This window comes from Etheostoma cragini, chromosome 3, assembly GCF_013103735.1.
Source record: "Etheostoma cragini isolate CJK2018 chromosome 3, CSU_Ecrag_1.0, whole genome shotgun sequence".
Classification (NCBI taxonomy): domain Eukaryota; kingdom Metazoa; phylum Chordata; class Actinopteri; order Perciformes; family Percidae; genus Etheostoma; species Etheostoma cragini.
The window spans coordinates 15,694,311-15,707,944 of record NC_048409.1 but is presented as its reverse complement, the minus strand read 5'-3'; the positions used below and the strand labels follow the sequence as shown (position 1 = coordinate 15,707,944).

General features: G+C 40.4%; 1 protein-coding gene and 1 non-coding gene across 6 annotated transcripts in view; both read left to right on the top strand.

Annotated features, from left to right (window-relative positions):
* The first annotated feature begins 6,193 nt into the window (after positions 1 to 6,193).
* LOC117942252 (P2Y purinoceptor 3) overlaps positions 6,194 to 13,634 on the top strand; it is a 12,157-nt gene continuing 4,716 nt past the window's right edge. For 2 of the 5 annotated variants that reach the window (XM_034867644.1, XM_034867641.1), the window contains exons 1-2: positions 6,221 to 6,238; positions 6,349 to 6,452. The gene's annotated coding sequence lies outside the window, so the exon portion shown is untranslated. The other 3 variants (XM_034867646.1, XM_034867642.1, XM_034867643.1) reach the window with 3 other exon arrangements.
* trnaa-agc lies at positions 11,112 to 11,184 on the top strand. The gene has a single exon. It is a non-coding gene; the product is annotated as a tRNA-Ala (tRNA).

Here is a 13,634-nt window from a genome sequence, read left to right as displayed (position 1 = left end):
CCTTAACACAGAACTTGTACCTTATGAAAGGGACGGGACTCTATGTCTGTCGAGCATTATGCAAATCACAAATGAGGCATCACAGGAAATTGTTCCCCTTTAATTGGGTCCACACACATTCCTGCAAAGATGTGAGACTCACTTTTGATTTGTGAACTGAAATTGTATTTGTATGGTTATTCAAAGTCTGCAATGATGGTGATAAGTGTATCATTTGTGGTGAGATTTCTTTTGTCAACTGGTTTCAAGGTCTAGAATTGACTTCAAATTTAAGATGATTTTGATTCAGATTTTTTTATGTTGAGTTTTGGACTCAAGCAATGCCTCCTCCATAGGGAGTAAAGAAGCATGACTGTATACCATGCACAATTTAAAAATAATGAAGCGTATAATATTATAGTCTATTGGTTTTTTGACAAATGTTGGTATACTAGCCATGTGTTGCGCAGGTTGCTGTGAGGGCACGGACTTAAAGTTTGTGATGACTTTGTGAAAGTTGAGTGTGTTCAAATAGAAGAACCTGAAAGCACTATTTCCTCAGTGGCTGAAAAAGACTGACAGCAAAGATCACTCACTCTTTCACTTCTCCCTACATCCATCAGCAGACATCCAAACCAGGCTGTGCAATAACCACCACTCACACAGATAAATGCACTACTGAACAAACACTGACACACACCTCTTAAATGCACAATGCCCCACCAAAAACACACACGCACACACACTCATATCTTTATCACTGGCAATAGCGCTTGCTGCTCACGATGCGGATTAGAGGATTCAGTCTGTTTTGACAGTAATAGGAAAAAAGCTGTCAGTGTCACAAAAACATTCAGATAACTGACATCACATGATACCTAGTCATATCTTGTTTATTCTTTCCAGTTCCACACAGGCTCATCAGAACTCTAATCAGTGCCAATATACGTAATCAATCAATCAATCATCAATCAAAACTGTAATTATATGACACTTATCATACAAGAAATGCATTAAAAGCAAGAATATATAACTTATGCTGAACATAAGCCACTGTTGCAACAAGAGACAAATATGGGATGAAGTGTTAAAATGGTCAAATCCACTGTAGATCAATAACTACTGGTCATACCAGACCAAGTTGCAGTAAACCCCTGAGTGTATTGAATTCCGGATGTGTTTTATTGCTTCCAAATTACATTACATGCCTCTGGAGCAACTAGGGATAAAGTGTCTTGCTCAGAGGACACACTGGTTGATTTATCACAGTGGGGATTCAAACCCAGTCCCCCACACCAAAGGCATGTGTCACATCCACTGCACCATTACCACTCCAAATTTAATCAATCCTCAGTAAGAGGAAAGATGTGATATTTCTTAATTTTTTTTTATTTAAAGGAGCACTTTAAAGTCTAAGGATTTTCAGTTAAAAGCATATTCATGAGTAAAAGCATATATTCAAAGGGGCTAATATTAAAATGCAGTACATACTAAAGTAGTGTATAAAATGTAAAAAAAAAAAAAGTGTGGCGAGTGTTATTTGATAGTGGCCACGGAGGTTCTTAAGCGAGTAACCAGTGATTAATTCATCCACTGGGATCAAGCAAACCAGGTGATGCAGCAACACATGGCCTCACACCAAATTAACTTCTTCTGCACCTGGTCATCTGCAGCTTTGTCTCTGCATTTGGTTTTCCAGTCTGTTGAGCTTTTGTTCAATCGCAGCGTCTTTTTAGTTAGAAACATTCATTGTGCTATTATGTCTACATCGTCCGATCATAGTATGCACTCTTTGTTTCACAACAGGAGAGCATGTGATCTTTAATGAATAATATTGTCAGCAATACTGGAAGTTCACTAAGTATTGTTAGGCTAAGACTTGAACGATAAGCTCACAAAATACAAAAGGACTTATTTGAGCTGACAGGGGAAGTGAGGGAGCAGACCCCAGGGATAGGGATCCATAGACGGGGAAGCTAGGGGAGTCTCAAAGGGAACAAGACTCAGGGGAAACGTAGGAGAGCCAGGAGCGAGGAGCCGAGGAGAAGACACTGGAGCTGGGAGCGGAGACGGAGACAGGCTGAAGCAAGGTGCTGTGGGAGGAAACCGAGAGGAGAAGCCAGCAGACCGGAGACAGGAAACAGAACTGGAGGGGGGGGGGGGGGAACAAAAGAGGTAAGTCAAACATGTAACACAGAGGCACGGACACTTGAGGAATCAGGATAGCTTGTGAGAGTTTCACCAGGGTGACTGGAGCAACGATCAAGCAAAGATTAGTTGAAGAGCCGGGTTGATATACTGGTGTTGATTGAAGATGGGTAGAAGCGGCCGAAATGGCTTTCCTCAGGAGGGTGGCTGGCGTCTCCCTTAGAGATAGGGTGAGAAGCTCGGTCATCCGAGAGGAGCTCGGAGTAGAGCCGCTGCTCCTTTGCGTTGAAAGGAGCCAGTGGAGGTGGTTCGGGCACCAAATAGGGATGAGGGATTATATGAGGGATTATATCTCCAACCTGGCCTGGGAACGCCTCGGGGTCCCCAAGTCGGAGATGGTCAATGTGGCTCGGGAAAGGGAAGTTTGGGGTCCCCTGCTGGAGCTGCTGCCCCCGCGAACCGATACCAGATAAGCTGATGAAGATGGATGGATGGATGGATGGATTGAAGATGGAAGGCAGGTGATTGAGGATGTTACTCAGGTGTGTGTTGTCAGCTAGCTTCAGCAGGAGGGAGAGTGAGGAAAAAAGAAAACATCAGGGACAAACAGGGCAGGCCAACAGAAAACTCTGAAAAATAAAAACAATTTCACGGCCACCAGGACCCCATCCATAACAAGTATGCCGTTTCCCCATCAAACAGCCTTTTTCTACACAGCAGTGCCACCTGCTCAGGCTTTCACTTCCTATCTCTGACAATAGGAAGGAAGGAATACAACATTATGTAAATCCACACCTGATATTTATCAAAAACTGAAAGGTTTTGACACTATCTTCAAATTTATGTTTGTGTTTTTTCCCTCCAGGTTTCCCACTATGGTTAATATGTATTAGTTAAAAACTAGACTGGGTGCTGTACAATGTACACATGTTTAAACTGTCAGTGCACATTGATATTAATATTCAGCTAACACGTACAAAATACACACAACTCTTTAAGCAGACAACAGGAAAATCCTAACATCCTGTGGGAGAGGCGTCTCTCAGACAGTACTGGGCATGCTTTGCATGGACAAACAATCACACACATTTAGGTCTGGCAGTAGAAAGTAGTTTCATGAAATTTAAGATCAAGTGAGGATGATTGACAGCCTGGAAAAAAACAGATGCAGGTTGTAAAAATATTCCATCTCTGATGGCATTCACAGGATAATACTGTGGGAAAACAGCCGTTCATACTCGAGTTTGAAATGAAGACTTTAGCTCAAGGGTGTACGTGTATGTGTCAGGGTAATCAGAATATTTGCCAGGAAGTTGTTTGTGGGAAACCGCATACAAGGACTATTTGGTCCAGCTTTGGGTTGTTGACAGTGAAACTGTTACTCTGCAGCCATCAAGACCATCCCAGTGGCGAACAGTGCAAAGTAAAATTCTAAACACAAATTTTGTTTAATCAGCTTCAAGCTGTGCTGTTGCAGAACCGAAAAGAATGGTGGAGAACTGAAATGACGTGTTCTGATCAAAGAGGGTCTTTCGATGCTCTACGATCATTGCAAAATTTGCTGATTAAGCTTTAAGCAACTTGTTACTGAAGGAAAATGAACTTCCCTGTCTGTACATGTCTCTGTTTGAGCATGACAAACAAGCTCATTCAGAAAAAAAGAGGTTCAGAAGTTGAATCAACTTTCATAATTCATTTTCTCTATAATTGGCAGAAAATTCCAAAAGACGGCAGATAGATTGATAGATTTGTTCCCCTTGTCTTCTTTCACTGTTCTTACATGTTTTGTGTTTGCTACAGTTGGCCTTAAAATCATACAATATCCACATTTTCAACTCTGTTTATTATAACATCTTCACAACTGTGAAATATAGTATGTTTTTGTACATCCACATTCCTATAAATTCTACAAATTCCTATGTGCAGATGTTGCAAAACAACCAGAATTGCTGTCATGTCGGTGTGTGTGTGAGGGTAATGGCAGCCAATTCTTTTGCCAAGTATTTTCTGTACAAGCAACTAACAGATAATGAGTCATCCTGTTCCTTTGTTTTTCCCAGTTAATTCCTGCGAACACTACACCTCACTTGAATTCCAACTCATAACCACAACAGTTACTTTCATCTCTCACACTAGCACAACACTTTCAAGTTGGACTTGTTTTTTGGCTTTGTTGATCACACTTAATATACAGTGAGGAAAATAAGTGTTTGAACACCCTGCTATTTTGCAAGTTCTCCCACTTAGAAATCATGGAGAGGTCTGAAATTGTCATCGTAGGTGCATGTCCACTGTGAGAGACATAATCTATAAAAAAAATCCAGAAATCCCAATGTTGGATTTTTTAACAATTTATTTGTATGATACAGCTGCAAATAAGTATTTGAACATCTGTCTATCAGCAACAATTCTGACCCTTTAAGACCTGTTAGTCTGCCTTCAAAATGTCCACCTCCACTCCAATTTATTATCCTAAATTAGATGCACTTGTTTGAGGTCGTTAGCTGCATCATGCATTGTGATTTCTGGAAAAAAAGAATATGATTATGTCTCTCACAGTGGACATGCACCTATGATGACAATTTCAGACCCCTTCATGATTTCTAAGTGGGAGAACTTGCAAACTAGCAGGGTGTTCAAATACTTATTTTCCTCACTGTGATATAATATAACATAATATATTATGAAAACACTTGATTCAATCCACATTAACAGTTGGTTTTCTGTCACATCTTTCTCCTTTATGGAAGGTTTGCTGCTTATACCCCGGTTTTTGGATTTGAGAACAGCATTTACACTCCTTTTAGTAACATAGGCAATTGACAATGATGGACAATTTGACTATGAAGGTTAGATTGATTGTGAGTAAGTGTGAAGCCATGTGGCTGTGACTCAATGGCCACAGCACCGATGACAAAAGCAAGAGAACACAATTTACCACAGTATTTAATGTAGTTTGAAAACACAGACATGGGATGACAGAGATTTCCTTCAGAACTCTCTAACTGTAATCACCAGATTCGATACAAAGCACAACCATCACTTCGTAAATGCACTGGTTGGCCTGCTGTTTCTTATCTTTATTGTCTTTGCTTCGCCACTGCTTTAACATGGTTACTCAGAATTGAAAGATCTAAAACACGCCACACATATCAAGATATTTGTCAAAAAAATTTACTGCAAATCTGAAAGAACAAAAGGCACATGAGTCAGCAGCCACAACATTTACCATGCACACCTGTTGGTTAAGAAAAACTTTTTAGGGGTGACATGACATCAATTAGTAATCGATGAATTATTAGTGCTTTGTGATGTTTACTGGAGGCTATAGCAGGTGAGTTGTACTGTGGCGTCCTACATTTTTGTGACTCTGTTGTGGCTACATCTTATCAGATACACTCTGTTTGAAACCGGAGGCGGACTAGGAAACCGCAATGTTCCCAAATCAAACAAGATTAGCACAATAAAATCATAAAATCCCATTGAGATGGGACACGGTGCCACATGAAAACCAGGTGTTACTCAGTGATGTTTGCCAAATGCTGTTAACGTTAAAATGTCAATGTTCATGACCTCATTATTAATTGAATCCTAGGTATTACCCTGCTAATACAAAGGCCACTTGCCAAAGGGGAACGACTTTTCAATCAAAGTACGCTATTCATTCACGTTTTGAAGGTTGTAATAAGTCATTTTAACCCTCGATTTCAACATTGAGTAAACTGGCATGAGGCAAACATTGTTGCTAATATTTCTTGCAGTTTACTGTTCCAAGCGCCTTGATTTAGAACAGTGATCAAACTGTTGACCAGAACTATGTTTAAGATAGGCTATTTCAAAAATACACCGGCTAGCAATCACAAAAACAAGTGGTCGTTGTTTAAAAAAAAAAAAAGTTTCCTAAGCCGGTTCTAAATAACAACATAAATTGAAAGCTCTTTTAATTTTGAATCGTTCCCTTCGCCCTGGGTACGTGGGAGACTCATTGCGCGTGCGTGGCCCCTGTGTAGCACGCGCCGTTATGCAGCAGCAGCAGTAGTAACAACAGTGTGAGAAGTGTGTGTGCCCAGCAACCGAAGGCACAGCAGGTAGGTCCGGAGACATAGAAGCGGCGAGTTTAAACCACACTTTTACTTGGTGTTTGTTGAATAAAACCGCTTCATAGTGATTTATCTGTTTCCACAACGTGTTCCCCTCCACGCTGAACTTGTCTCGTTGCAGAGGAGAGGAAAGAAGCAGGACGAGTCTTGTAGGCAACCATGGAGTCGCCAACTTGTTGATGTTGCCAGTTCATTTTTTTTGTTTAGTTGTTGCTGTCATTCAGGGTAAGTTGTATTTGTTTACAGTTTTTTTGCCTCTTATCTCACTTAGAATTGAAAAATGTCTAGCTAAGATATTTGAATGAAACAATTGACAACTTCATATTCCCATTAGGGCTTAGCGTGGCTGTCAGTGTTGCTTATACCAGTCTTATCATATCTGCTCGATAGCTACTTGTAGCTCCTATTTATAGTTTAGTGGAGACGTCGGACTCCTTCCTACATCTATTATTTAAGTAAGCCTACTACAGCCAGGTAATGGTTTGGAAACGGAATGAACCACATACGCTTTGATAGCAGTAGGACAAATAGGTACTGCAATAAATCACTGAAACGTCCCTAAAACCCAGCAAATGTAAAGTTTCTGTTATTGTCTCTTGTATTTCTGATAAGAACCCCCTTGCTGTAAATCAAATTTGTTGCATCCCTTCCCAGTTTTCTCCCTGGTAATCCACACAACACTCTAAATGTGGAAAATTGACCCAAGAAACTAATCTAATGCAAACTGCACAGTGGCTTGTCTCAGTATTTGTACTGTGCATATTTCATATATATATTTGTGACAGCATATGTGTGAAACTTGCAGAACATATAGTGTAAGGTTTTGCAGAACCATCACCATGAAAATGAAGCCTGAAGATAATTCTAAATATTGAGCCCAAAGTCTCAAACCAAAGCAAATGAGGCAATACAATCATGCTGGGAAACTTCCACTCTTCCCATAAATTTGGTTAGCGTTTTTTTTAAGCCTGAGAAGAACATTACTTTTTGACATCACAGATGGGAAATTTAATGAATGTCTTGTTAGCAGATGTCTGTTAATATTCCTAAAACTTGACTTTAAAAATATGTTTTAGCAACCCGTTCTCATTCCCAGCTCTTAATATACGGATGCATGGGCAGTGGCTCTCAGTGCCAGATGCAATGCTAAAAACACCCTTCGGCGTGTGTATAGGACGCACCGGGGAGCAGAAGCTGCACGGCGCTTGAAGTGACGCAGTATTAAGAGCGGTAACGGTAGCAGGTAGTATGAAAGGCCGAAATTCAGCATAGGGAGGTTGATGGGTCAAACAACTAAGGACTTTCACCCAGGAGACCGAGGTTTGTGTCCTGTATGTCACATTTCCTAAACCCAACCGTCCTGTTATTTTTCCTAAATCCGACCGTCCCGTTCTTCTTTTCCTAAACCCAACTTTCCCATTCTTGTCCCATGTGTCATGAAAACATACCTTTTAATAAGACCACCCAAGAGATTTTCCTTAACCTAACTAACACAAAAGTCACACCAATAGTCCCGATAAGCGTGTTTGGATAAAACGCATTTAGAAATGATGCTAAAGGAGACTTTTAGCGTCAATAATGACCCTAAAGGCACCTGATCAAGCGTCCATATTTTACGCGATGGGAGTGAAAATGTTTTGGTTTTAGACTTTTTATGTCACATTGAATTGGGGATGATCAAAGGGATGAAAAAATAGCCCTCCCAGCATCCAGAGGGTAAAGTGACATCTTCAAATGTCGTGTTTTCTTTGACCACGGACCGCAGTCTAAAACTTTAAATGTGCAGTTTACTGACAGTTATTGTACTAGTAAGGGGTCGGGGGGGTGGGGGGGGTACCAGTCAATATCAGGTGTTAGGGTTAGGACCGACTTGAGTGGGCAATTGGAGAAGTGTACCTTTCACCGATGAGCCCTGGATTATCTCAGCAGAGAAGAAGTGCTCACTAGCACAGATTTGTGAACAATATTTGAGAGAAATAAGCTTTTTGTGTACATAGAAAAAGTCTTAGATCTTTGAGTTCAGCTCATGAAAAATGGGGGCAAAAGCAAAAGTGTTGCGTTTATGATCTTGTTCAGTATAATTTCGTCCTTTCAGTCGTTACATCCTCTTTGCTGTAAATGAAGCCAGTTGAAAAATAAGATGTATTTTTTACACGTCACACTGCTTTCTCAATACTTTATTTAACAGAAAGCGAATCATACACAGACAGACGTAATAACTGGAAGGGCTGTGGTGTGTGAAGACCTGGCACACTCGCCATGAAGCTTCGGTATGGGGATTATAGATTCCTTTCTGCCAGGCAATGAGCAGGCTTCTGGAGGTGTTTTGTCTGTCTGACTGGGAAGAGACTAATGTAACGCTGGTTTAGAGACACACAGACAGAGACAGGGAGGTGATAGAGGGGTAGTGACTATTATCTATTATACTATTATTTCCCTAAGTATATAATCAAAAGCTCAGCCTTTGAATTATTGCAGCCATTCAATACATGCCAGCCAAATGTCTTCTTGAATTTGACAATTTAATACAAATGAATGTTGTTGTTTTTTTTTTAAGAAGCCACAGATACAATTAAAATGACTGTATGTCGGCTTATACGTTTTACAGCTGTGGTTGATCTCATCTGCTCTTATCGCCATTATTCGGTCACAATTTTTAAATAAAGTAGTTGGGATGCTAGTTATCTATGAAGGAAGACGACATGCTTAATCTTAATCCTGCCTACTAAACTGCGACTGGTCGTTTGCTTCTTCTCTTAACAAATCTGAGATGTGAATGGCAATTAAGAAATCTGGAACAAGGCTTAGAAAATGACCTCTGTGTTGGCTGAAAATGATTTTAGCAGAATGGAGAGATTATTAGCTAGCTATTGGGCTGTTGGAGCAAAGCAAAACAAATTGCTCCCAATTTCCCCACCACGCGGACCAGACAACAGCTAATCAGAGCACAGCGTCAGGCTGAATGAACTGCTAGAAAGTTGCATTGCTAAATACCCTACTGTCCTGTCTCAGTTTTTTTTATTTATTGTTTAATCGGAGCTGCATTTACTTCCCCCCTGTGTGTGGCAACAGCATGGTAAGAGTCACACAGACACCAGACTGAACTGCTGTTTCGGTCTTTACACGCCTGATGAAATCCTCTGTCCAAATCCTTACAGCAACAAGCATCGACATGTTTTTGTCTACAAGTTATGACAAATTATTACGGGCAGAGCGCTGTGTATTGTCTTGTGTGTGTGTGTGTGTGTGTGTGAGAGAGATCCATTTTCCTTTTTAGATGCTCCTGTTCATCTGTACATTTTCACTGGACTAGAAGTAACTGGCTATTGGTGTGTGTCTGCCAGGAGGAGATTTTCTAGGAGATTCCTGCAAAACCCTTCAAGCCATGTAAATATTGTCCATATTTGTACCTAAAACTTCTTCTGTGGCAATCAATGGGAATGTGTAATGTTTCAGAGAAGACCATTAAAGGGGAGGTTTAGTTGAAATGCTTGGCTTGTTGCCTCCTATTTGAGATTTGCTCTCTGAGGAGAGTTTGATAGTTGTTTATGAGGACCGTTGACTGATTGCAGTTGGGTCATATGCAACAATCAATTGTTTTATTTTCGTGTGTGTGTGTGTGTGTGTGTGTGTGCGTGCATGCATGCGTGTGTACGTGTGCATGCATGCGACACCAGCCTTCCTCATCACTCATGTGTCTATTTACAGTGCAAGTGATTGGTTTCAGATGTCTCCAGTGTACTGGCCACAGCGCCTGTCCTCACGATTGAACGACTCGTATTAGCCTGCAACATATTAGCCAAGATGAGTTGCATCTGTCATTGTTGGACAAATAAAAATCATGTTTGTTGTTTATCTCAGTAAAGAGAATGTATATGGTTGTGTGGAACGTGCATGCATGTTTTGTACGTGTTGTCTTTCCCCGGTTTGAAAAGCCAACATTACAGTAAAGTGATGTCATTTTCTGAACTTAACGGACTGTTTTAGCTGTTCTGTTATTTGCCTTTACCTTCTTAATCATTATATGCACGTTGATTATCATTCAAAAATCTCCTTGTGTAAATATTTTGTGAAATCACCAATTGTCAACCCTATAATATCACCAAAATATTGATATTGAGGCATTTGGTCAACAAAATTTTTACATTTTGTTTTATCATTATTACAGAGCTCTAATTGCCTGTAATTTTTGCACCATATTGCTTACATTCTCTACTTTTTAGCGCTGATATTTATTCTCCCATCTCATTATCTCCTGATTTTCTTCTTTGTAAATTTGTGTAAAGTCCTTAATACGATGCACAATTTGAGGCTGACATAATAGCAATTTCTTTGTGCTTGCATAATGAAAATAAAGTTATTCTTCTATGTTCAGCTGCTAGTTATTAGCTGTGCGCATCTGTTGTTTAGTTCCTGGAATTTAGCTTGTAGGGGATCAATCAGAGCTTGTTACTGAATGTTGAAATACTCTCAGTTGACTCACATCACCTAAACCAGGGTACAAAAGTCCTGACGGTACCAAATCCACATGCTGAACAATCATTCAAACTTTATGCGTGGTGTTTGATTTACAACCCCTGTCTGTGTTATATTTGATATGTTAATCTCCTGTATTTGTCCTGAGTTGCAGTCAGATTCTTGCAATTGTGGTTTATAAGTAATCTTGCGTCACCTTCAGCGCTTAGCTTTTGGCAGGCCTGAGGGCAGAGTATGCAGCAACCTGTCTCTCTTGTCAAAGCATGTGTGAGGGAGAGGGAGAGAGAAATAGAGTGTAGACTGAGGCAGCGTCACAGTTGCTGACGGGGGTAACATTACTCCTGTGGGCAGGACTGTGGGTGTGTTATGCTAAATTACATGTCATTGGGTGGCCTTCTGTAGCATGCAGGGGAATTAGCTCAAATGGTAGAGCGCTCGCTTAGCATGTGAGAGGTAGCGGGATCAATGCCCGCATTCTCCAATGATAATTTTTACAAATGATCAGTATATGCAGCATGGAATAGTGCTGTTACCTTTGACCACATTACCTAACGAATGGCTAAATGTATTGCCAGGCAATGCAGGAGATCTTTAATCTGCTCATCGTAACATTTACAGAAGTACTGCACACCGTGTTTGAGCATTTACAGCCGTGAAAGTGAAACCGGTTGCCCACTATGAGAGCTCCACTTTCTTTAAGAAACAGTTTAAGTTGATGGTAAAATATCAGTTTTTATATAAAAGCACAGCATCACATGATTTTCCTCTAAAGATGGTCTAACTGTAACAGCTTTCAGATGTCTTGTTACAGAATACATGTCTGTTTTACCACAGTTTCTAGACACCTACCACAACTATGTGGTCAGAAAACGCTGCACCGCTTCATAGAGCAAAAGTAGATGACTCCTTCACACCCATAATGACCTAGTCAAATAATTCCTGAAAAGGTCGGTGAGCTATGTTTTTAATTAGTATTTGTGTTGTTAGTTAGTGTCGCGATGGAGTAAACATGTGGCTTGAAATGACTTCATTTCATTTTGAATTGCCTTAAACTGTGCACTTGTAAATCTTTGTGTCATTTAGAAGAGCAATATTTCTTTATACTCAGACATGAATAGACAAACCATTTTTTTCTCCCTGTGGGTTTGTGGTGCGGTGTGTGTCTGTCTGTCTGTGTTTACTGCTGTGCTTTAATGTGTGTATCTATTATATTGCTATTAAACTAAGATCAATGCCGATTAGGAAATGGATACGGCCTGGAGAGTAGCTCTGAGCAAGCACTTTACCCAGAAGCCATCAGAAACACACAGGCTTGATCTCACACACACACACACACACACACACACACACACACACACACACACGGCCCGCGTCCGACAGACATTAAGACATTTATGTCCGAGGCTGAAAAAGTTAAAATCTTTTTATTTTTTTCTCATACTAATGACCCAATTGCAGGTTAGGTTAACCCTAACTCTAACTGAAGGAAGGCATTCGGAAATGTCAAGAGATGAGCGCATCAGCTTACACAGGGCAACAAGCGCACCTGTTTAATTTAAAATGTTTAATGTGTTAACCTTTCCTGATTTCTTTGTTTCTAAACGTGGTGGTCAGAAAACCAGAAGAGACACGTTAACTCCAGGGCGTAAAAAATGAATAACACCGGGGTTAAAATCCTGTTTCTGGTGAGCAAATAAATGAAAACTTAAACTTATTCCACAAACTCTGCTCCAATCATGTCTGCTTCTTCTTTCTCTCTCTGCCCACCTGTCACACATCCACCCTCATGCTCTGAGCTCTCTTGAAGGAGCCGCGGCACCATTTTACAATAAATCCCTTATCGCGCTGATGTGTCGAGCCCGACCCAAACCCGAACATTATTTCTAAATATCTGTACAAACCCAGTGAGGCCCATCTGGTACTCTTGGCTCCCGTCGGGCTCTGTTCGGGTACCTGCACCCATACACACAGTGCAAATATGACCACTCAAAAGGCCTGTAATTACTGTTTGCTCTTTCGAGTTGGAAACATGATCGTATCAAACACACATAGTTACAAAGCCTGTATTTCAGAATCACAGACATATACAGAGTCATCCTTAAAGCCACACAAAAATACAATTCTGTTATATAAAGTGAAAGGTCAATCTGAGGTGCATATCTGTTTTTGTCCAGTGAATATTTCTATTTAATCCCATCCATCTATTAATCCATCCGTCCATCGTTATCCGCTTATCCAGGGTCGGGTCGTGGGGGCAGCAGCTCCAGCAGGGGACCCCAAACTTCCCTTTCCTGAGCCACATTAGCCAGCTCTGTCAATCTAAACAGAGTTTTTAATTGCATGTTACATTTATAGCATGTTTTGAACAGATAAGATGTCTCAGGAAGTGGTTTACGTTTCGGTTTGACTGTTTTCCCTTATTAATTTAAAAAGAAATTTACACTCAATCGTTCATTAATTCTTGTGAACAATATCTTCCTCCAGTGATATATGATGATCTGCCCCACAGTGGGAGTCCTAATGAGGTGTATATATATTAAATATGGGAATCAGAGCTGTTTGTTTCAGCTGGCAGATCTCATCTGTCATTCCTGCTTTAGCTTTGTAGATCAATGATTTCCTTGCTAGGGCTTGTATTACCCAGAGTGAGTTAGTTTTCTTTCTTTTTTCCTTATCTGCATTGTAGGAAACTTTACAGTGTAATACTATGTAGGAACTGAAATTAGTTGATAAGTGAAGTCTGTGAGTGTGTTTGACTTGAGCTTGTGGACCTAACATACTACACAAAGGAGACCTGCCAGTGACCTGTTTAGTTTTTTAGTGAAGTAAATACAATGTTTAGTTTTCCTCTCAAACATTATGAATTCCACAAAGTGAGACAATCTCACAAACAGAAGGCACCATCACCTTGGCTTTGCACGTGAAAAATTA